Below are 25,916 nucleotides of genomic sequence, written 5' to 3'. Positions count from 1 at the left end.
CCGGATTATAAGGCACACTGTCAGCTTTTGAGAAAATTGGAGGTTTTTAGGTGTGCCTTATAGTGCGGAAAATACGGTACTTTTTTTTTTCGCAACATGAACCAAAATGCAGTGTAGGTGCATCATAATAAAATATGAAGAAAACATTGTGAAGCTATCAGGACCTTTGATGCTGAGTCTCCTTCACACCTCCATCAGTTATTCAGTTCTGCCAATGGGACAGCTGTGTTGCCTCACAGGAATCAGGAGAGTGAAGTCAAGCAAGTCTCAACCAGATGGTGTATTTTCTATCAACATCTGCACCAAGTGTGTTTGTCGCAAAAAAAAAAAAGACTGAAATACCAATACACCTCATTTAACAATACCTACTAAAGTTTATCAAAATATAATAGAAACCTTTAAGTTTATCTCTGCTACTATATCACATTTGAATATGTTGTATTGCAGCGTCAAATAATACTATACTGACAGGTTTTGCTTTTTCTTTAATTATATAAAGCCTGCCATAAGTGATTCAAGCAAACCATAAACCTCTCGACTCAAAACTGTGACATTCATCGATATTAGAAGACAATGTACTATTCAATATAATAAACTCGCTCCACTGTGGGTTCCCCTTGAAAGGATTGTAATTATAGTGGCCTTTAAATGTTCAACGGACTCTAGACAAAGCCTCTTCAATCATCCGAGTAAGAGCAGTAGGCCTCATTCACATTAAAACATTGTTCTAATCTTACTTTGTACACCGTGGGTCCATTTGTTTGCTTTCATGTCATTTTGTCGGGACAATTAGGTGTATTCCATACGTGTTTGGAACTGGTAACAGAGGATTCCTTTGTGGTTTGGCTAATGTTGACTAGCTTGGTGTAGCATTTAGCTGCCCCTTTTATTCAACTTTTATTTTTTTATGAAATAACTTCCATATAGTCACCTTTACACTTTTTTCAACCAATATAATAGCTTTGAGAGTGTTCTACTGTAGATTACAGTATTCAATGGTAGCCTAGTGCAGTGGTTACCAAATTTTTTTTCACCAAGTACCACCATACTGACCAACATTAAATTACAGTAGCATAGAAGGCCTAAGTATTCATTAAAAACAAGGCAGAGGTTTTATTAAAAAAGTACATGTAATATTGTTGTAACATTATACACGCACGCTATGTATGGCTACCCAGTAGTACTTGCAAATGTATTAAAATTGTTTACTTAAATTGTATCTCCTTTCATTTTCTTGTCATCGATTGATAAGATAGTTTGGAAAGTATTAAATGTTTAATATTTTTTTACTGTAGTTGTATTGTAACGGGCCGGGTCCTATGTTCTGTACTGTTATGTTTCAATTGTAGTTTATTTAATGTTAAACAGATGTTGTGGTTTCCCATGGCCTTGAAGGCATCATTGTTATTGCTTTCTCTGCCAATATGTGTCTGTTTACATTGAAGTGAATTAACTCATATTATGTTCTACATAGGGTGAATGTTTATATTCAACTTGGAGAAAGTGAACCACCAGGTTTAAGTAAATAGTATTTGAGCCAATAATAAAATAAGGAGCCTTAGTTGGACATTCACATGTGGACTGGAATTAGCTCTCTCACGAGATGAAGCAATAAAACCAGGCTTCGGAATGCAGAAGTTACAGCTCTATCCCGGAGGAGAGATTCCATGTTTATCTTAAACGTCAACCTACAAGTTCTATTGTCTTCCCAGACACTTACACACGAACACCTCCTTACATTGTCAGGTTGTACTCTCCTGAATTAACACACACCCAGACAGAAAAAAGGGAATATAAGACTGTGGTTCGGCTCCTCCAAGTTAGGAGTGCCTCATTTTCTTGACCTGACCTCCTCCACGAACTGCAGTCCTGTTTAATGATGCTTGCTTGTAATAAAGCAACTTTTGGTTCAGTAAATCGTCTCTTTAGATCCAGCCGCACTAAACTTGCTTAAGAAGCCCAGGAAGATCATCACTGACAGGTGAGCTGATTGCAGATTGACAGTCTTAGTGACGCGCGCAGGTGCGCTCCAGTCAACAGAGCGCAGAGATGAGTGCGCATTGGCATGCGCCCGGGCCGTGTCATTTTCGTTGCGTTTCGCTTGATTGTCAAATATGTCAATCGAGAAGGGGTGTGAGAAGTAAAAGAGGAGCAACGGTCATATGTTGTCAATATTCAGTGTTTTATCGTTCATAGTCAATATTGTAAATCCCACATTCTTTATTTTCATGTACATTCTGGGTGTCTCATTCTGTAGAAAATGTAAAATTACATTGTTTTTTAAGGCGGACTGTCATAACGTTTTTAGCATTCGATCAGACATTATTGTGAGGTTTTGTATTAGTGTTCCTAAAAATAGGACCCAAGCGCATATACTGTACAGCAGATTGTCACAGTTTATGTACTGTATATGTGTGTGAGTGTATTATAATCCCCTGACAAGCAGGGAAACCTGCGAAACAGGCTTGTAGGGATGATATAGCATCTGTTTTTTTTCCTGACCTAACGTATATTCCGCTCTACTCCCGTATTGAGCACTGTATAACGGATAAACCACAGAAACCTCGACTATAAAGTATATATACACTACCGTTCAAAGGTTTGGGGTCACCCAAACAATTTTGTGGAATAGCCTTCATTTCTAAGAACAAGAATAGACTGTCGAGTTTCAGATGAAAGTTCTATTTTTCTGGCCATTTTGAGCGTTTAATTGACCCCACAGATGTGATGCTCCAGAAACTCAATCTGCTCAAAGGAAGGTCAGTTTTGTAGCTTCTGTAACGAGCTAAACTGTTTTCAGATGTGTGAACATGATTGCACAAGGGTTTTCTAATCATCAATTAGCCTTCTGAGCCAATGAGCAAACACATTGTACCATTAGAACACTGGAGTGATAGTTGCTGGAAATGGGCCTCTATACACCTATGTAGATATTGCACCAAAAACCAGACATTTGCAGCTAGAATAGTCATTTACCACATTAGCAATGTATAGAGTGTATTTCTTTAAAGTTAAGACTAGTCTAAAGTTATCTTCATTGAAAAGTACAGTGCTTTTCCTTCAAAAATAAGGACATTTCAATTTAACCCCAAATTTTTGAACGGTAGTGTATGTATTTATACGGATGGATGGATGGATGGATGTGACAAAAATTGTTCTCTAAATGTGGCCCCCCCAGTCAAAATAATTGCCCAGGACTGGCGTAAGTGGTTCCGACAAAAGTTGGTCAACTTGACAGTCGCAGCTATGACCATTAGCCTTGTTGTTAGAGGAATAAATACACTGGGCGATCCCCTTGACCTGAAATCAGAGAAGGTAACTTTTTTGAACAGACGGTGACCTGGAACAATACCACAAGTCATTGGCTGTTACTCAGCACACAACAACTAATCCACGTTGTTGGCATTCCGTGTTGTCAGCTCACCACTGTCATGCAGAGCTAATGATGTCAAAGATTAAGTACATCCTTGGATAAACAGATTGCATTCATGTGCACTTAGCATTGCACAGGCAGATAACTGAAAGCAGTCTTGTGCGCATTTAGTCTTTTTGACGTTGCTCGCGTCCAATGTTCACCAATGTGGAGTAGTGTTATTAATGTGGCAGGGGTTAAAGATGAAGTGCATCAAAAAGTTATTTCACAAGTTGGTCAACTTGATTGTCGCGGTGAAAGTAACACCGATTTTCCGCCGTGTTATTATTGTCAGCCTTAATTTGGAAACCTTTGAATGGGTGAATGTGGTGTATAATGTAAAGCGCTTTGGGTATTATTCCAGGTACAGTAAAGCGCTATATAAATACAGACTAGTTACCATCTTTATCAATCGCCACAACATTATAGAAAGTAAAACGAATACTGCACTGCTATCATCATCATCATCAGCGGTCACTCGAATGAGTATGACAATCCTCCTGGTAGGGGTGTATCCCTTTATGGAGGATGCCTGTGCGTGACTTTGTTTTACGTGGGGAGACTGGTGCACAGACAGTCACCACACGATCCTTGACAGAATCGGGTCAGGGTCCAGTGGCATGGAGTCCAAGACGACTGGGTTTCTGCTGCAGCCTTCTTCCGCCATCGCAGCCGTTGTGGTAGTTCTTAAATCTACCGTCTTCCGCCTGCTCCGCCGTTGAGGTCTTCACCGTATCCCTGGCTAGGGGGCAGTCAGGTACTAGGTCTTTGCCAAGGGCCACCTGGGGTAACAGTAGTAAAGGGGTTAACCTCCTAGTGCCCCAAGACCCCATAGAGGAGCCTCCACTGCCAGATGCACTTTAACGTCATGCCCGGGACTACTGCTATACATACAGTATGAGGCCTGATCTACTAAGATCCAAATAACACGCACTAAACAGCTCTCCAACTCAAACAGCACACATCTATAATATGTACCTTCTTTTCTGCAATATAGCATTGCAATCTATAGACAACATAAGCTATTTTTTAGCGCGCATTTAGGAGGGAAGCAGTGGACCATTAGGACTGCAATGCATTCATATTTCTGGAATGATCCAGACGCAAGAAAATGCTTACTGAAAGACATCTTTTCATTTAAGAAATATATTGTAATCACATTTTTTTTATGAAAAAACAAAACGCCAGCAGACACACTCCGTGATCCTAAGAGCGACAATATAGGTAAAAAAAACCCAGATGGATAGATTTTTTTGAAATCTTTTAAATTTAAACTTGCCAGCAAATCACAAAGGATACGAAAGACTTTGATTTTTGTTTGATTACTCAATTTATTATTAATACCCAGGGGACCTTCTTGCGGTAGTAGCTGAAGAACGATGGGTCATTCCACACTGTCACAAAACACATGTTGACAGCAATAGGGGTCAAAATGATCGCCTAGATGAATTAATAGATGTCCTCACAAATACAAATTTAAATGAATCATTAAACGCATTGGTAAAAAGGTTAATTTTGTGTCCTTACCTCGATCTTTTTTACATTGTTGTAATCAAATGTTTGCAAAACTTGAACGACCACCTGTGTCTGTAGAAATGTGCGTAAAAGAAGCATGAAGTTGGCGTGGGGCATCACGTCAACGTAGGTCTTGATGCATCTCAACTTTGCCATGAAAAAGGGCGTACGCCAGGTTTTTGTGCAGAAGAAAGTGTATTACATGAGGCCCCAGACCCCTAATACATACATGGGACTTACTTTAGGCCATAAAATGTAAGATATGCTTTCAAAAAAGCAAAGAGTGAAGCCGCGGTATTTGAAGCGCAATGTGGCGATGACTGTAGTCCATTTGCCCGCGTATCAGTACGCATAATCAAGGGCCAAAATAATGAAGCCCACGTGTTTTTGATGCCGTCTCTGTACTATTTTTTTTAATATCAAATGGTCTGTGTTTATATAGCGCTTTACTATACCTGGAATGATACCCAAAGCACTTTACAGTAAACGTCACATTCACCCATTCACACACTCACACACTGATGGTGGAAGCTGCCATGCCATCTTGGGGTCCAAAGAAAGTGAAGGGGAGAAACTGTTTAATTCAACAAAGAACTCTAATCAGAGTACGAAAGTGGCATCTGCGTGGCTCTTCCATCCTGCCCCCCTTCTCAGCTCATTGCCGTCAATTGTCATTTAGCCTTATTATTACATTGTATCATCATTTTGAATTATTATATAATATATTATATGTGTAACAATATTTTTTCTCTCAAAGGAAATTATCTGAAAAATGTGTTTTGTGTCAGTATTCTTGTGTTTCTGGAACAGATTAATTTGCTTTACATGATTTCTTAAGGAAAATAACTGCTTTGGTTTTTGTACAAATCGGTCTACTAATGATAACCAAGCTACCGTACCGCTACTATGTTTTAGAGGTCAAATCCTCAATATGTAAAGTAAATTTTATTTCTATTACGCTTGTTCTCTAATTACTTTTCACTGAGAAACCCATTACCGTAATTTCCGGACAATAGGGCGCACCGGATTATAAGGCGCACTGCCGATGAGTGGGTCTATTTAGGTCTATTTTCATACATAAGGCGCACCGGATTATAAAGCACATTAAAGGGGTCATATTAAGATTGTTTTCTAAATGTAAAACACTTCCTTGTGGTCTACATAACATGTAATGGTGGTTCTTTGGTCAAAATGTTGCATAGATTATATTTTACAGATCATCTTCAAGTCGCTTTCTGGCAGTCGCTTCAGGATGCACCGTTTTGTGGGCGGTCTTATTTACGTGGCTCACCTTCGGCAGCGAATTCTCCCCGTCATCTTTGTTGTAGCGGTGTAGCGTGCAAGAACAGGAGTCGAAGGAATGTCAAAAGATGGAGCTAACTGTTTTAATGACAGTCAGACTTTACTTAAATCAATAACGGAGCAGCATCTCCTCATCCGTGGCTCACTAGTGCAACAACAACAACGCCAGAAATGTGTCCCGTGAAAAACCGTACGACTGGAACTCTCGAATAACTGAAGTTCCTTGGGTGAATAATGTAAACTCACTATACCGGTAGTTTTCAGCGCTTTCATAGCAAGTCTACTGACAGATTGAAGTTAGAACTTTACGCTACTTTATATTAGAAATGCCCCATAACAAGAAGATAGAGAAAAAGTAGAAGCTTATTGACTACGGTGTTGGCACGGACTACGATATGGCGGATTTGCGCACATTTTCAGGACTTATGCAGATCCAAAAAACAGATCATCAGGTACCAGAAGGTAAGAAAAGTTGGTTTTGCATAATATTGCAAAACAATACGCCAGATAATGTGTCCGCTAATGGGTGCCATTTTGCGGTCCTTATACACACAGCATGATAGTACTCGTATTTGTAACTACGGTAGCCGTAATGTGTAATCCATCAAGCGGTGCGGCTTCAAAGTTGTACTAAAACATTTTGAAAGATTTTTAAGCGCTGTGTGTAATGTTCTTTATTCTCAATGGAACATTTAAAGTTTTGGTGTTGTTTACTGGCGTCATATTGCAGTCTACACGTATCTCTTATGTGTGACTACCATCTACTGGTCACACTTATCATTACACCATGTACCAAATAAAATTGCTTCAAGGTCGGTAAGCACAACCAGAATCATTCCGTACATAAGCGCACCGGGTTGTAAGGCGCATCGTAGATTTTTGAGAAAATTAAAGGATTTTAAGTGCGCCTTATAGTCCGAAAAATACGGTGTCTACATTTGAGCTACATTTACACCAGTGTGGGTGGCACTGGGAGCAAATTGGGTGAAGTGTCTTGCCCAGGTACACGACGGTAGTGACTAGGATGGCGAAAGCTGGATTCTAACCAGGAACCCTCAAGTTTCTGGCCGGCCGCGCTACCATCTGAGCCACGCCGCCCCAATACGGCTTACAAAGTAACCCGCACTTGTGTCACTACTACGCCCTGTTCAAATCTGATGCCAACGCAGTCCTGAGATCATAAATCCTACAGTTTGCATTCAAATGTATTGCACATGCCCATATTTGGTCATAATCATCACAGTGTCAAAAGAGGATTGAAATTGGTTTCATTATTACCTCTGTTTATTTTTAGGTCTAAATATGTTTGTATTAAACCCCTGTAACCCGCATTAGTGCTACATTAAAATATATATACTTACATATTAGACTAAGTACAGTATAATATTCCAGAGGTGGTATTTCTTCCAAACGCCACCTCACACTGTATGAGCTATTCCAATGTCAAAATCTGACCTCAAACTCTTCAATCCTAAACTGTTTATGCTTGCATTCCTGTTGGAATTTGTGCCAGATGCAACAGGATTTGCTTCCAGGCATTCATGAGGAATAAGACAGATGGGCAGTCTTGCCTGAAAACCTTCTCCTTCTGGACACATACAATATGTGACAGCCAGAAACTTAAAATATTCAATCTTGGAACCTCGCTATGAAAAGTTTGATTGAGAAAATGTGTCTGCCATATTCTTTTCCTATTATTTCACACGTTGATACATTCCATTGTATCAATATATTTAGGACACTTCAGACAACTATCTTTCCGAGTGACATTAGCACATGTTAACATTTATTAGCCACATGGAAGAGATTTTGATAATTGGAATGACGAGCTAATGCAACGAAATTTCGTTCTTACCTGTACTGTAAAGTTCGAACTTGAATGACAACGAGATGAAGCTATTCCTGAAGGAATTGCGTGTGAATGCTCCAATGCTGAAGTTGAACTGAAATGCTGACAAAATATACTATGAATGTAAGAAATTTTGGAACTTTGAAGAATGTCTCATTGATTTCAATGGGAATTGCCCAAACAATTGTTTAGTATGTTCACTATTTTATTTAAGGACACAATTGTTCTTCGATTGAAATAAGAAACATATGTTTGATGTACCCTAAGATTTTTTGTTAAAATAAAGTCAACAATGCCATTTTTTGTGCTCCCCCTTATTTAGAAAAGTATGAGGAGATGCTGCTCCGTTATTGATTTAAGTAAAGTCTGAATGTCATTAAAACAGTTAGCTCCATCTTTTGACACTTCTTCCACCCCCGTCCTTGCACGCTACACCGCTACAACAAAGATGACGGAGAAAAGACGCTGCTGAAGGTGAGCCATGTAAATAAGACCGCCAATAAAACGATGCATCCTGAAGCGGCTGGAAGATGGTCTGTAAAACATAATCTATGCAACATTTTGACCAAAGAACCACCATTACATGTTATGTAGACCACAAGGAAGTGTTTTAAATTTACAATTTTTTTTTAATAATATGACCCCTTTAATGCGCCCTATAATCCGGTGTGCCTTTTTGTATGAAAATAGACCTGACTAGACCCGCTCAACTGCAGTGCGCCTTCTAATCCGGTGCGCCCTATGGTCCGGAAAATACAGTACCCATTGGAACTGAATTGTATTTTGTCTATTCAGAGTTTAATAATGTTTACTTCTTGGCCACGTACTTCTCTCTTAATGTGTCATGAATTAAGCTGTTGTGTGAATATATATATGATAGTATATATGATAGTATATATCTGTATCATGAATCAATTTAAGTGGACCCCGACTTAAACAAGTTGAAAAACGTATTCGGGTGTTACCATTTAGTGGTCAATTGTACGGAATATGTACTTCACTGTGCAACCTACTAATAAAAGTCTCAATCAATCAATCAATCAATGAAGAACAGATGTCAAACCAATAAAAAAAAAGTTAAAACGCCAAAATAAGCCCAAATCACATTAGATTATGTTAAATTCCCTTTCATCCGGCCACACGTTCCGCCTGTGTGCCCGAGGGTACGGTGTAACCATTTTGTATACTATATAATTCCTGTGAGCCATGATAAGGTCTGAACCCCGAACACAGTCCACTTATTAAAGGCCTTCTGCATTACGAAACAACCTCTGGCATATTGTCACAACCACCTGCCTGGGACAGAACAGCCATAAATCAACCCCAGTGATGTCCCCATCATCAGAGCATGTCCATGGGAACAGACAAGAGTACGAACGTATGTTTGACTTAGATGTATGGCTCTAAACGAAGGGGTGAAGTTTAACTTGATCATTGCTCTGAGATAATTCACTTAATGTGTGTCGTTATATTTCTTTCAACTTTCTCGCCCCCATCAGCTCGGCCTAGTTCGGCTCTAATGCAGCGTCATTAACCTCTCTGGCTCGCCTGTCCTCTCTACCGAGAAGAACCTTGGGGTTACAGAAATAGGTCAAGCTGCTGCTCATTGGAAATTGTGCCAAATTGAAGTGAGATTTGCAGTTGAAGAAATCTGAGTAAGAATAGCACTTGAGCCCCTTTCCCGCTAAGAGGTTTATTTATGGCCGTTTACAGAAAAAACTAACTGCAGTGCATTTCGCCGTCTCAATCTATGGCATCTATCAAGCTCGTTCAAGCACGTATGGTGGCTCTATATTTCTGATTAAAGACATGTCATGTTTTCTTATCTTTATGGTTCAGCTGCATCCCGGGGAGGTAAACGCTGATTTTGCTGTAGTGGCACAAAAAGAACTGCCCCTAAAATCTAACGTTCGGTACATTACATCTGACAGTGATTTAAAAGGTTTAAGTCTCCCTTTCAAAGAAAGCAAAGTCGCTAATGTTACTCTTGTGATGATCTTTCTCGGATCAGGATTCAACTTGTACAAAGCTGCAGCTGAACACAATTCCTACACTTAGACACAAAACAAAATTTAGGACAACATTGCAAGTTAATCATGCAGATTAGTCACAGCAGTGCATGGCAACCAAATTAGTTAGAGGCTGTAAGCAATTTCTGAACATTCATCTATAAATTTGCGGAACCGCTCGTCCTGAAGGGGGTCACCCTGGATCGTTTGCCAGTCGATGGCATGCGGACAAAGTTAAGTTAAAGTACCAATGATTGTCACACACACTAGGTGTGGTGAAATTTGTCCTCTGCATTTGACCCATCCCCTTGTTCACCCCCTGGGAGGTGAGGGGAGCAGTGGGCAGCAGCGGTGCCGCGCACAGGAATCATTTTTGGTGATTTAACCAACAATTCCAACTCTTGATGCTGAGTGCCAAGCAGGGAGGTAATGGGTCCCATTTTTATAGTCTTTGCCGGGGTTTGAACACACAACCTACCGATCTCAGGGCGGACACTCTAACCACTAGGCCACTGAGTAGGTAGTAACAAGCATTTGCACTCACTTCGCAGCTGTGGAAAATGTAAAGTCTCCAATTAGCATAACATGCATGTGGGAGGAAGCAGATTACCCAGAGGAAACCCACGCAGAGGGAGAACATGCACCTTTTAGAGATCCGAAGCATCAATATCCTGACTGGGAGGCCCAGTTGTGGTTCTAGCTTCAATGGCGCCCTGTGCGAGGTTGCCCTTTGGTGCCCCTCTTTTGATACCCCTGTCATCGTCCACCATGGTCGATACCTGAACTATCAGTCAAGGCTAATCCATGACTTCAATCCATGGAAAATGCATATTGACTTACAACTTTCTCGTTTTGTATGATGCACAAAGTTTCCCCAGCATGTTTATGATGACTGCACCATGAGCGAGATAGTGGTTCAAGTTGATGACCATCTGGTGTTTTGTGCTGTGTGGGTGAGGTTTGGACGGGAACAGCACTTTTTGGGAGGGTGGGGAGTTTGCCTGTCGTTCACAATCATTATGAAAGACATGACGACGGATGGATTCTAAATATTAAATATATGTAAATAAAAGTCTGCTTATGGGAGCTCCACTATTCCACATATAAAATCCAAGAAATAATCATTCAAAAAGCGGCAACAATGCTCAATTTACTTTACGTGACTTGAATATTAAGCAAGTATTGGTGATATTGTTATAAGCGCTAACACCAAGTATTTATAGCGGCGACGTAATCACTTCCGTGTCTGCTGTTTCCTCGCTTCCCTTCGCCCTGTAAGTTTATTCTAGATCATAAATCATGCATCTCACCTGGACACGAGACGTCAGAGTTGTATTCCGACAAGTTGGCACACTTTGACAGCCATTTAGGACCTGGAACTGGTGAGGACAACACAAAAAGCACTTGTCCCCCCCCAACCCACATTTTGCCTATCGTTGAAAATTATTATCCATCCATTTTCCACCACTTGTCCCTTTCGGAGTTGCGGCCTATCTCAGCTGCATTCGGGCGGTAGGCGGGTTACACCCTGGACACGCCAGCTCAACACAAAATGGACAAGAACACGCTTTTAATGACAATAAAAAACTGGCAGTGCGTTGGTGTCTTTCCAGATTTTGTATTTTGTAGATTAATACAGAATTTGTATTCCTGCTGTAGGAACACTTGCATTCAGAGGAGGAGCTACACCATTTTTACTTACCAGTTTCACACATTAATAACACAAAATGTGAATTGTTATGATCATTCTTTGACTGTCAAAGATGTTTGGTAATGTAATCTTTGAAATTTTTACCTGGAAAAATGCTTCTAAAATTAATTACATTACTTGTTGTTCAAGTTAATGGTATTCATATCTTTGCATGGCAGTGGTGCACGCTATCAATGTTGCAGACTATCAATCAAAACAGGATATCAAAAAATAGACACTTCAATTCAATCTGCCAAAAAGCATTTACTTACATAAAAATACCACAGACTACATAATTACAAAACATCCTTGACAAAGCATGAATGTAATGTAATTTTGTTATGGTCGGTAAACCGGATTTTATGAGGAGCGCTATTATTGTAAAGCCAGAAGTGTGTGATTGGTATGAGAAGGTGTCATGACACGTTTTGACGATGTGAAAATATCCGATAAAAAATTACTCTGGGCTTACAGTCTTTCTTTTCTGCTGAGCTTTTATTCCATTTTACTAAAGCAGAGTAACAATCTACATTTTAATGTTATCAATGGACTCAAATGTAATCCAAACTCGGAAAGTAAAGCTCCACCTCTCTGCAAGCGGCAAAGCGCGCCAGCTGGCAGTTGATGCGGTGATGTTGTCTCACGGGGATCGAATATAAAATAGTCGGGAGAATGACTTGCTGTGGCTTTGAACAAGGGATTTCCATAATGTGCTCTTTTGTTTGTGGATTTCTGTTCGCTATTTTCGAGTCTGTTGCTCAACAGTAACTGAACGCCATTGTTTTCCACGTTATGGAATGGACCGAGGGTCAAAAAGGAATCAAGACTCGTGCTCTGATCGTGCGTTATTTAAAAATTTGCACCGTTTAAGGAACTTAGTTATCGCGTTGTTGCTTTAAGTTTGACAGCCCTAATTTTGAGATTATTGCTCTATGTTTTGCTTGTATCCACTGCGTGTGAGCAGTATCCTAGGCACCAGTATCCCGCTTGTACAAGACGCCAAAGGTCTTTTCCCCTAGAAATGCCGCCCTGTGCTAAGCTCTAGGTCAAACAGTGGCCAATTTATAAAAGTTTTGCTTTCAATTGATTGTAAGTTGCTGTCAGCCAATTAAAACAGGGGATACAAATTGTGCAGAGTTTGACAGCCTCTCCAGTTACACCTGTCTGGCTGGTTGATCCGTAAAATGTCAGAGACTGACATTCAAAGGTCATTTGAGCATGTCAGCACGTTAGATTTGAGATTAACCAGGTGGATGTATTATCAAAAGAGCACATGCAAACACAATACCCAGAAGAAGTACAATAGAAGAACAATTTACTTGGACGTATCAATAGATTGTAAGTGAAAGATTTACCTTCATATTTTTGACGATTTTTCTAACCCTGTTTCTCTTAGGGCACTCTGTGCTCCTCTTTGGGACCTGTGTGGCTTTGAAGTAAGATATCCGTCTGGTAGATGTCGATTGACCAGAAAGTCTGTAAACGGTAGGTTTGACAATGAAATGTTTGAATGTGTCGTACCAGTAATGTTTCTGGTGCCATTCCTTGGGAAAAAAGGTATTTCCCTAGCAACCTCGACTGTCAACTGATTCCTTAGCAATGGAGCGCTCTGTAAATGCAGGGTTTCCCACACATTCATTTATTTGTGGCGGCCTGCCACGAAAGAATTACGTCCGCCACAACTTAAAAAAAAATAAAATGAATAAATAAATTTAAAAAATTTAAAAAAAAAACAAAACATTTTTTTTATTTTTTTTGTCCTCTCCAGCTTTTAAGGCAAATCATATAGTTGATGTAGATGCTCATATCGGCTGTTCAGATTTACTTTACAAAAGAGAAGTGTAGGATACTTCTCTTGTTGCCTTATTTGACTTTATTAAATGTATTTATATTAGACACACAACATGTGTATATAACAAAGGGTGCAAAATCTGCAGGCAGTAGGAAACACATGGTTAAGTGTAGGGAGTAAAACTGATGGCAGTCTAAAGTTCAAGATTTTTGGAGCTCTTTGTTCAGTGGATCAGATGTTTGATGAAGCTCTGTATCTATCTACCACCACTACTGTTTTCTGTTTATTTGTTACTGACTGTGGCAGGACACCTCTGCCTCTGTTTCACTTTATGTTGCTGGTAAATAATATGGTTGTAGTAGTAGGCTAAAGTTAAATTATTTAGTATGCACTAATTAAAGGGGCAGAGCTTTGAGACATTTTAGCTTTTATATTTTATAAGATATATTTTTTGTAAGAACCACAATTAATAAATATATTTCAGTGAATAACTTATTGTTCAAATCTGTATATAAATATGTACATAAAGTGTTGTAATTATATTGTAAAATGGATGGATGGATGGATGGATGGACGTTTAAAACAAAACTGTTATTAATTAGTAAGTATACATTTTTTTAGCCTTTTTAGAGAAAATCAAATCATTGTCGTAAATTATGCAAATTACTCGAGGTCATGGTGACCACGCCCACAGCCACGCCCATAGCCACGCCCCCACCGCCACAGGTATCTTGGCAGTTTATGGGAAACACTGAAATGGTAAATGGGTTATACTTGTATAGCGCTTTTCTACCTTTTTTTAAGGAACTCAAAGCGCTTTGGCACTATTTCCACATTCACACACACATTCACACACTGATGGCGGGAGCTGCCATGCAAGGCGCTGACCAGGACCCACCAGGAGCAAGGGTGAAGTGTCTTGCTCAAGAACACAACCGACGTGACTAGGATGGTAGAAGGTGGGGATTGAACCAGTAACCCTCAGACTGCTGAGGGTTACTTCGCCACGCCGTCTTGTAAGAAACAAACAGCGGAAATGTGCCAGACTGATATCGACAGGAAGCTGGTTTCACTCGTATAGCGTTTGAGACTTTTAACTGGGAAAAAAACAAAGGTAATCAATGATGGAAAAAAATATAACTCTCTATAATGCCATTAAGGACCTGTGAGAGAACTGTGTGTGTTGGTCAGGAAGAGAAGATATCAGCTCAAGTAAAATAAATAGAAAATGAAAAGAAGAAGAGAAGGCTGGAATAGAAGATGAAGGCTTTTAAGGGGGAACCATGTTAAAACCAGTGGTGGTCCGTCAGGGCCAGCAAGGCCTTCTCTGCTGGCCTAACATAACCACAAATCATGATCATAATTAAAGATCAAACTAATTTTTTTTATTTACTTTCCCTAAATATCTAAAAGTATTCATATTCTCTTCATGTCATATTGTGCTCTTTTTCCAGTTCTGTTGTTTTTAGGTTAGAGTTTGTATCCAATCAGAATTCAGCTAGCTTATGTTGCCATGCTGTACCAAATCTGCCCGGGGCCTTCAGAATCAACAATGCAGGCGTCTTTGTGCTGTAAATGAACGGACACATACAGTTGATAGACAATTGCGATAGCCAATCAGATCACGAGTTGTCAGTAAGGCCTTCTAGCTGGACTTACGCTGTGATTGGATACTCACTTGGGAGTCCCAAGTGAGTATCCAATCACAAGTTGTGAAAGCAGGAAGTGGCACCGGAGCCATAGAAAGCCACAGAAAACTTACCCGGTACTCACAAAGAAGGAGAGCAACATGTTGATTAGGTGGCAGATATATATTTGCAAGGCCATTTTCAAGAATAAGAGAAACTACATCTTGTAAGACGAGGTCGGCCGACACCGGAAGCTATCCCGGCAGTGAAAAAGTTTGCACGCCACTTTCACACGAATCAACCGACTATACGACCAACTACCAACTACGAGCGGTACCACTGGCTTATACGGCGTCGAATGGGTGCTACAAATTCTGAGTTCAAATATTTTATTTCTTAATTGTTTCAGGTTTCATTTGTTTTATACAATTATTTAAATTTTGACAGTACCACTCAAGATATGTTTTAATTGCTGAAGCGGATTTATTGAATGTTAAATACGCTGAAAAATAGACAGTTTTGTACACTGTTGAGGGGATCAATACACAGTAGTGTGCAAGTATGTTTCTGTATACTATCTCCAGCCGTGTCCATGTGGTGACATAAATTACGGTATTTTGAGAGGTGAAGTCGGACATCACTGAAGGCCTAGGTGAGAAACGCACGGCCCGCCACTGGTTAAAACAGATGCCAGACATCCTATAGATGAGAATACCACTTAAAGACTGATACAGTTCCATATTGATATGATATTTAATCAAAAAGCATTGGCAAAATACACACCCCAGTCTTAGTGATGGTCATACAAATGATTTAATTGTTTCAATTAACATTCAATGTGATGAGATTCAGGCTACGTTCACACTGCAGGGTATGATGCCCAATTCAGATTTTTTTCTTAAAATCAGATTTTTCTAATGGAGTCTAAACAGGAAACATTTGACATTTCTATTTGTGTCTAAAGTGAACAGAATGTCAGTGAAATGCATGTGAACAAAACACGCTGTCACAGGCATTGCAGGGTGTTTGTAGAAGTAAACGTGGCCCATTTTCCTGTCGGTTTCAGTCCTGGCACATGGTGGTAATTGCAAGGTTTTTGTGCAACTGTAGTCAACATTTTCATTTCGTATTAGTTTTGTGAATTATAATAGGAATGATGAGGGCAATCATTTTGGCTACAGAAGTTTGTGGAGCACTTGCTGCGATGTCTTTTTCAAGAAAGGGTGTGTGTCGTAGCCAAGAGTGTGAAGACATTGACGTTAGTTCCATAGCAAGTTTGTTTTGCCACTAACTATTTTATGCTCCTTTGTCTGCCATTTATTTCTAAGTTTGCCGCCTTCGATAACGTATAAAAGTCAGCACTTTTGTTTGGGAAGTATTGGTGAACAATTCAGAGCATTAAACACAATGGCATATGTACACCCGAAACAACCCCAAAGAGAAGCACTTATGAACTGCCCAAGCATCAGCGTCTCTATTTGAGGTGATTTCAAGGTGACGTTTCCAACAATTTTTTAATTACAAGTATCGACAATTTGTCCCTTTTGAAAGTATTACATTAGTGGTCATGTAGAATGTCTGTACGACTGTCACAACAAGAAGCACTTACTGTTTCTTAACATCAAGTCAATGCTCAGGTTGGGTCAATGAAGCAGACGTGGACTGAGGACCGGTTCTTTTCTTGACGAGGTACTCAAGAACACTACCCCAACAAGAAGCACTTACTGCAGTAAAAATCAAGTCAGCGCTTTTGTTTGGGAAGTATTGGTGAACAATTTAGAGCATTAAACACAAATGGCATAAGTAGTGAGAGTCCACACCTGAAACAACCCCAAAGAGAAGCACTTATGGACTACCCAAGCATCAGCGTCTCTATTTGAGGTAATTTCAATGTAATGGTAAGTTGAAGGCGTTCTGATGGCGAACACATTGGATGTATAGCTACATACCAAAGAGGCCTTGGTCAGATTTGGAAAAAAAATCTGAATTGTACTCTTCACAAAAACACGGGGGGAAAAATCACATACAGGTCACATATAGGCAAAAGGAAAATCGAAATTATGTGAAAGTTGCCTTAAAGTTTGTTTGATAGTTCCCTGCACCATTTTCTTTTGGTATTTTATTAAGACCAACTGATTGTTAATTTCTCCTGTGGTGATTTAAAAAAAACGGTAGTGCCAAGACCATCAATGTTCCAAACCAGTCATGTTGGATGACATTGCAGGCAACATCTAAACCCCACTGTCCACGCAATTATTCATGTCTGTCACATGTACTCAGTGTGAACTATTACTCTCATCTGTGAGCAGAACAGGCCACCAATAGTGAACCTGCCAATTCTGGTGTTCTCTGGTGAATACAAATCAAGCTGCATGGTGCAGGGCAGTGAGCAGTTTCCACTGGGAGATGTGTTACTCGTCATTCTAATAGAGTCTGATTCTGATACTATGGTTTGCAGGTACCTGCTGGGGGGCATTTTGCAGGGGTTGACAGAGCTCCCTCGGTCCTGCCATGTACTGTAATTCTCACTTATCATTTTAGTCTATCAGACAAGGTTAGTGCCGTGTTCTGTTTAATGTGTGTACAGAACACCCGTTTAACCAGGTTCTTTTTATTTTTGCAATATATTGTAACTTCAATTTGAAATGTACATACTGCTGCTGGTATAAAATCATGTCCATACTTTGCATGTTGGTATTTCATCTTCATAAGAAAAATAGGGATTATTGGGGTGACGATTTTGATTCACAATCAGTTCTCGATTTTTGTTCCAAACCAATTCTTGCAACACCATATCTTTCGGACTATAAGCCGCTTCTTTTATCCCCACACTTTGAACTCTGTGGCTTATAAAACATTGCGGTTAATTTATGTATTTCTCTTTGCTAACGGCCATAATGTTTTATATTTAACAAATAATTTTCGCATAACACTGACAGAAACTCTGGAAAGGTGTGTTATTGTTCGTGCCATGGCACCATTTTTTGGACGAGTTGGCTCACTGTAGGTGTTAGTCCTCCACAGGGCAGCTGTGGCTACAAATGTAGCTTACCACCATGAATGAATAATGGGTTCTCACTTCTCTGTGAACGCTTTGAGTGACTAGTCGATAGAAAAGCGCTATATAAATCTATTCTATTATTATTATTATTGTGGGTTGAAAATGTACTTCCTGTTTCGTGCCTTGAACCTGAAGTATAAGTCCTGTCTCATCTACTATTCGTCCATAGCGTTTTTGCTTGAAAGGATTTATCCTTACAAGCAAAGTTTGTACGTTTTACAATATATCTAAAATAATTCATACTTACTAAACCGTCCCATGTGTGATGTCTGTAGGAGTGTTTTCATGCATTTTTGTTTGTGCAATCGTAATGTAATCAAGCTCGCGTTGTTAGCATTAGCAAATGTGCTAACACCTTCACAAGGGTTTGTGTATTATTAACTTCATAATTTCATATTTTGAAGCTTTTTTAAACTTAATTTAAACAACCTCGGTCTTCTTCTACAGATTTTTACCTGCATGCTCGAGTCCAGTAAAACTGCTTCCAGGTAAACTTGTTATAACATGCGCCCGCCCCTCGCGCTAAAACACTGCCATTATATTCATACCGTAAAAAAAAAGGTGAAACCAAAACAACAACAAAAAAAACTAAATTGTAAAAAAAGAAGAGATCATAAAAACCTTTGAAACACACACACATAATAAAAGTGTACAAACATATGAATAGTGGCATCGAAAACATTCACCAAAAATATTGTATTTTTCAATATTTGCATTTTTTTGTTCTCAATACAACTTTTTCTACAATGTAAAAACATTTTTCCGATACCAAATCTTACTGGCAGTGTTCTGGCTCCATATTTTATACCATATAATATACCGTATTTTCCGGGCTACAAAGAGCTCTGGTATTTAAGCCGCACCCACTACTGACGCATGGCATAAATGCACAGTGAGTAAACCCGGAATAGGTCTAAAAATCATAATTTTAAAACTGTCAGGTTCAAACACTGATGACATCTATTAAACAGACAAGAAGCAAGGAATCATGCAGAGACAGAGTTAAATTTGGCTCATGAGGAGAGACATATTGGGCTGTACACTTAGTTACAGTTCCAACCTACGCTCTAAGGCACAGCCCACGTGTTCCACTATTTATTCGGGAGGTCGCTGGTTACATCACTGAGGCTGCTTCTGAAGGAAGGGTGGTAATTTCAGCAGCCCCAGTTAGACACAATATATGATTATTCATGAAATGGAAATGTGCTGACACTCGTGATATCGCCCTGTCTCTGCATTGTCTGCGTCAAGGTACTCGATGTTCGCCCTTGGCAGTGAGCAGGCCGGGTCTAGACACAAACACTGATACGAGACGACTCGCAATCCAAGATTGCAAGTTGTCCCTTTGCACAGATAGAAAAGCACAACTTCAGCACAATTGATAATAACTATAGCAACGGCCTTTAAGCATAAGAGTTGTGTGATAATTTATACATAATTATTCTATCAAAAACTTGACTCTTGAAAAGTGTGGGGGGGTTTTCTCAGGCACTTATAATGCAAAATTACATTTTGGTGACCCGATTCTGATATTTTCAACAATTTAACCAGTTAGACAATCCAGAAGTGTTGCATTTTGGGGGGATAGACTTTACAGCACGGGTGTCAAAAGTACAGCCCAAGAGCCGTATCAGGCCCGCGAGGAAAATGAGCAAACTACATAAATAACATACTGTAATTTGATTTTGATATTTTCTTATCTTGATAGATTGAAAATTAAAACCAATGAGTTGATTGATGAACATTGTCACATAATTTATTCAGAAAGTATAAATAACGACAAAAAAAGATAGAATACTATTAACCGCAACATGTAAGTGTAAAAAACCCCCAACAACATTATGATTTGTAAATTTTCAGAATGTGCTTGTTCTATTTTTAAACAAAGAAAACAATCTGAAGTTGTCATTATTTTTATGTTATCGTGCCGTGATTTTACCAGTCCGGCCCACTTGGGAGTAGATTTTTCTCCATGTGGCCCCCGATCTAAAATTAGTTTGACACCCTTGCTTTACAGTCATTTTGGTTATATGGGGACTATACATTGACCATAGTATAGCTGCTTCTTTGTATGTACACATCCATGAACGTGAAGAGGCAAAGCACTAGACAACGAACTAATGTATTTGTTTGTAGCACATTTTGCTGTATTCTTTTCCATACAATATTTATTGTCTAAAACTTTGTCAAGACACATTACATGAGCGAGCCAATCACCAGATGATTTCAATTAAATTCAGTGGGAGACGTTGATTTAAAGGCCTACTGAAACCCACTACTACCGACCACGCAGTCTGATAGTTTATATATCAATGATGAAATCTTAACATTATAACACATGCCAATACGGCCGGGTTAACTTATAAAGTGACATTTTAAATTTGCCGCTAAACTTCCGGTTCGAAACGCCTCTGAGGATGACGTATGCGCGTGACGTAGACCGGCGAACACGGGTATGCCTTCCACATTGAAGCCAATACGAAAAAGCTCTGTTTTCATTTCATAATTCCACAGTATTCTGGACATCTGTGTTCGTGAATCTGTTGCAATCATGTTCATTGCATTATGGAGAAGGAAGCTGAGCAAGCAAAGAAGAAAGTTGTCGGTGCGAAATGGACGTATTTTTCGAACGTAGTCAGCAACAACAGTACACAGCCGGCGCTTCTTTGTTTACATTCCCGGAAGATGCAGTCAAGATGGAAGAACTCGGATAACAGAGACTCTAACCAGGAGGACTTTTGACTTCGTCGTTGTTCTATACTAAATCCTTTCAGCAAAAATATGGCAATATCGCGAAATGATCAAGTATGACACATAGAATAGATCAGCTATCCCCGTTTAAATAAAAAAAATTCATTTCAGTAGGCCTTTAAGATACATGTGTTTTGATTTAAGAGCTGCGTCGCAGAACCTGTTAAATGTGTACATTGAGCTACTATGGTATCGAACAATGTATTTCCCATGAATATGTTTTTCTACAAAACATGCATAAAATTAAATTCAAGTTGGATTAAAAAAGTATCAAAATTGTTACACATAAATAATGACCCCAATTTAGCCAGGGCTGACCCCTGGTTTACTGTCCCCTGAACACAACGCAACACACAGCTTTTACTGTCTGGAGTGCATCCTCTGGGTTGGAAGTGAGAAGCTTGCCCCGGGTGGAAGTATCCCAGGGTCTTGTCCATGAGTGAGCGACAGATGGCTCGGGAGATCGACAGACGGACCGGTGCGGCGACTGCAATAACGCGATCACTATATTGGACCGTCATGGCAAAAAGAGAGTTGAGCCAGAAGGATAAAGTCTCAATTTACCGGTTGAGGTTTCTCACAGTTGGTCACCATGGTTGTTAAACTCTTCTCTTTTGACTAAAGGAACATCTCTGCATTATCAGCTGCACTGTACTACTGTATAGAGTTCATACTATAGACGCTGTGTGATAACATTGTACTGTAGCAGATGGTCCTCCTGATTGATGTAAAATAAGGTATCATTTTTAAAATCTGGTATGATAATTTGTCATTTTCTATCTGGCAACACTTGATGAAACTTACTGTACAAAACCAGCAGGTTATTTTCCCCATTCTATATACCCGAGGCTCACTTGTTTTGATGAACAATTAAAAAAACGAATAATAATTGACAAAATGTAAAAAATATGTTCAGTAAAATGTGGTATAATTTCATTTACTTTTAACATTTTCTTTAGTAAAAATCTCCTTTCTTGATCATATACAGTGACGAAAGCTGATATGAGCCTACAGCTACAGACATTCCTATATTTCCCCTTTTTCCGTGTTTACTTGTTTGTGGTGTACAGCTCTTTGTTTTTCAACTGTGGTTGTTTTTAAAGGGCTTTTAAAGTTGGTATGGTATGTAGGGCTGGGCGATATGGCCTTTTTTTAATATCTCGATATTTTTAGGCCATGTCACGATACAGGATATATATCTCGATATTTTGCCTTAGTCTTGAATGAACACTTGATGCATATAATCACAGCAGTATGATGATTCTATGGGTCTACATTAAAACATTCTTGTTCATACTGCATTAATATATGCTCATTTTAAACTTTCATGCAGAGAGGGAAATCACAACTAAGTCAATTGACCAAAACTGTATTTATTAAACAGTTATTAAGCAGTGGCACAAACATTCATGTCATTTCAAAACAGAAAGTGCAAGATTGTCAGAGACATTTTAAAACAAGCTATTAGTGCACTTTTGTGCATGATGTCACACAAGATATTTCAATAACTGTCCAATAAAAATGAGCTGCAAAATAGGAAATCAAATCGCTATGTTGTAGGTTCTGCGGACGTTATCTCCTTCTGTTGTTCACTATTTTTTTCATACGGTGTTGATGTGGAAATGGTTGCCTCGGCATTTTGTTGGTGTGGCACCAAACGGAGATGTTGACATGCGGAGTTTCAAGCACTCTTCATTCTCTAGCGGGTGACTTTTCAAATGATGCTACATATTAGCAGTAATGCTACTTTTTGTAGCAACGCTTTTGCCCCACACTTGACAAATTACGGTTTTCTGTTCGACATATTCCCGCTTGAAGCCAAACCACCGCCAGACGATGGACCCTGTGCTGTTTTTCTTGGGAATTAATTCTTCCTTCATTTGTTATCAGATTCGCACCTTCTTTCTCTCGTATTACCACTCGCACCACAGCTAACGTTACCCAAGCCGCTACCTCTCTGCTCCGCGAGGGCGTATACGTATGTGACGTATGTAAGAAGGTGCGCTTGCTGAGACAAGAAAGAGTGAAAAAAGCATGTAGTGTAATGCCTGCAGCTAAAAGCAACTGCGTGAGAACGTATACTCGAATATCACAATATAGTCATTTTCTATATCGCACAGAGACAAACCCGCGATATATCGACTATATAGATCAGTGTTTTTCAACCTTTTTTGAGCCAAGGCACATTTTTTTAATTAAAAAAATACAGAGGCACACCACCAGCAGAAAAGGTTAAAAAATTAAACTCCACCAGGTGGTCGTGCCTTATTTTGAGTTTGTTGTTGTTTCCTGTGTGTCGTGCTTTAGTCCCTGTCTTGCGCTGTTATTTTGGTGACCCTTCCTGTTTTGTTGGTGTTCTCCTGTAGCAGCTTCACGCCTTCCTTTGAGTGCTATTGCCTGCACCTGCTTTGTTTTCGCAAGACTATTTGAGTTGTGCGTACGCTATCCTTCTTTGTGGGGACATTGTTGATTGTCATGTCATGTACGGGATGTGCTTTGTGGACGCCGTCTTTGCTCCACACGCTGTAAGTTTTTGCTGTCGTCCAGCAGTCTGTTTTTGTTGACTTTGTAGCCAGTTCAGTTTACTTTTGTTTTACATAGCCATTCCTATGCTTCAGTGCCTTTTAATCATTTTTGGTTTAAGCGTTACATACCTTTTTACCTGCACACTGTCTCCCGCTGTGCTCTGCGTATTGGGATCACGACAAACCATCCTCGGCGCGTTCCGACTTCTACAAAGCAATGAACTACCTGCTGCCACCTACTGATATGGAGTATTACAAGATTACCCTGCCAAGTGCTACACAGCACAGGCACTAGACAAAGGCACATTATGATTATTGATTTGCAAAAAATATTTTTTGGACCAATTAGGTTAAGTTACATAATGTCCCACGGCACACCAGGCAATATCTCACGGCACACTAGTGTGCTCCGGCACAGTGGTTGAAAATCACTGATATAGATATATCGCCCAGCCCTAATGGTATGGTATTTTTTTATGCAGTGTGCCATGTTCTGCGAGCACTGAATAAATACATCATACTGTGGAAACCAAACGAGACAGTTTTAAATAAATAAATGGGTTATACTTGTATAGCGCTTTTCTACCTTCAAGGTACTCAAAGCGCTTTGACAGTATTTCCACATTTACCCATTCACACACACATTCACACACTGATGGCGGGAGCTGCCATGCAAGGCGCTAACCAGCAGCCATCAGGAGCAAGGGTGAAGTGTCTTGCCCAAGGACACAACGGACGTGACTAGGAAGGTAGAAGGTGGGAATTGAACCCCAGTAACCAGCAACACTCCGATTGCTGGCACAGCCACTCTACCAACTTCGCCACGCCGTTTATCAATTATTATTTTTTATCTCAATTAGTGCGTAAGGAAGTGTTTCCTGTCTGTTTTACGACACAAGCATTCAGCGCTGAGAGTTGCAAGCTGAGGGTGTGGCTATTTGTGTTTGTCAGCAAAGTTGTCAGTATATCACACTTCCAGAAACATTTTCACACCATGACTCTCTACTAGTGTTGTCCCGATACCAATATTTTAGCACCGGTACCAAAATGTATTTCGATACTTTTCGGTACTTTTCTAAATAAAGGGGACTACAAAAAAGTTGCGTTATTGGCCTTATTTTACAAGAAATCTTAGGGTACATTAAACATATGTTTCTTATTGCAATCGAAGAACAATTTTGTCCTTAAATAAAATAGTGAACATACAAGACAACTTGTCTTTTAGTAGTAAGTAAACAAACAAAGGCTCCTAATTTGGCTGCTGACGTATTCCATTCAATCCATACTTTCTGTTTTAACATGTTCTATCTACACTTCTGTTAAAACATAGTAATCACGTATTTTTATGTTGTTTGATACTTTACATAAGTTTTGGATTATACCACAAATTTAGGTATCGATCCGATACCAAGTAGTTACAGGATCATACATTGGTCATATTCATAGTCCTCATTTGTCCAGGGATGTATTTACTGTGTTTATAAACATAATATGATTTTGTAGAGTATCGACTAGATCCGCTATTGTACTTGGTATCATTACAGTGGATGTCAGGTGTAGATCCACCCATGGAATTTGTTCACATTCAGGGTTCTAGCTTGCTGTTAGCGGTCAGCAATCATATCCTCCTACGGTGTATAGTGAAGCATGTTTAGCTATTCCTCGTCCTGCAGGGATGATACTTGTAAGAAAGGTACTTTATTTGTCGCCATGGAGGCGAGGATTAGTGATTTAATAGAAGTAGCTAAAACACTGCTGACTGCGAATGGACGTTAGCCGCTAGCTAGCTAGCCATGTCTTAAAGCACCTCTTCCTGAGGGCGTTTCAGTGTTATAGCTTCACCTTTATCGTTAGTTTTTAAGCCAAAATGCGTCCGTTCTCCCTTTTCTGTCTACACACTGTGTCTGCTATAAGTACTCCGTGATTGTGTGCTGCCAAACATGCTCCTCTGCTTGCAAAACCAGCAATGTCATGCCTGGGGACCGGTACTTTTCAAACAGAGTATAGTACCATTTTTGATTCATTAGTACCGCGATACTATACCAGTACTGGTATACCGTACAACCCTACTCCCTACACTGTAAAATATATAGCCTGTGTAATGTATTTAATGTAAGTTTATTTAATTATTATTATTATTGCTATTTAAACTATTAATACAGATAAATCATACTGAGAAGCGCTGTAGCACTTAGTCGCCGCACACTCTGAGAATTACAGCAGGTAAGGTGCTATTGTTGCCTCATTCTTCACTTTTAGCGTGCGTAAAGAATGCACTACCGACCTGATACGTCCGAAAGAGAACGAGATGATACAGTATTATCTGCTCACAGATGCTACCTGGTGGTTGTTTGAGCACACTGCAGCTAGACCTGGATAGTC

At 39.6% G+C, this 25,916-nt stretch overlaps 1 protein-coding gene across 1 annotated transcript in view; it reads left to right on the top strand.

The window, feature by feature from the left end:
• cep162 (centrosomal protein 162) overlaps window positions 1–25,916 on the top strand; it is a 461,180-nt gene that overhangs the window by 145,875 nt on the left and 289,389 nt on the right. The window contains exon 2 of the mRNA XM_062063760.1: window positions 13,174–13,262. The gene's annotated coding sequence lies outside the window, so the exon portion shown is untranslated. The remainder of the gene's footprint in view (window positions 1–13,173; window positions 13,263–25,916) is intronic.

This window comes from Entelurus aequoreus, linkage group LG11, assembly GCF_033978785.1.
Source record: "Entelurus aequoreus isolate RoL-2023_Sb linkage group LG11, RoL_Eaeq_v1.1, whole genome shotgun sequence".
Taxonomy (NCBI): Eukaryota; Metazoa; Chordata; class Actinopteri; order Syngnathiformes; family Syngnathidae; genus Entelurus; species Entelurus aequoreus.
The sequence above is the reverse complement of the archived record's forward strand: the minus strand, read 5'-3'. Positions and strand labels throughout refer to the sequence as shown.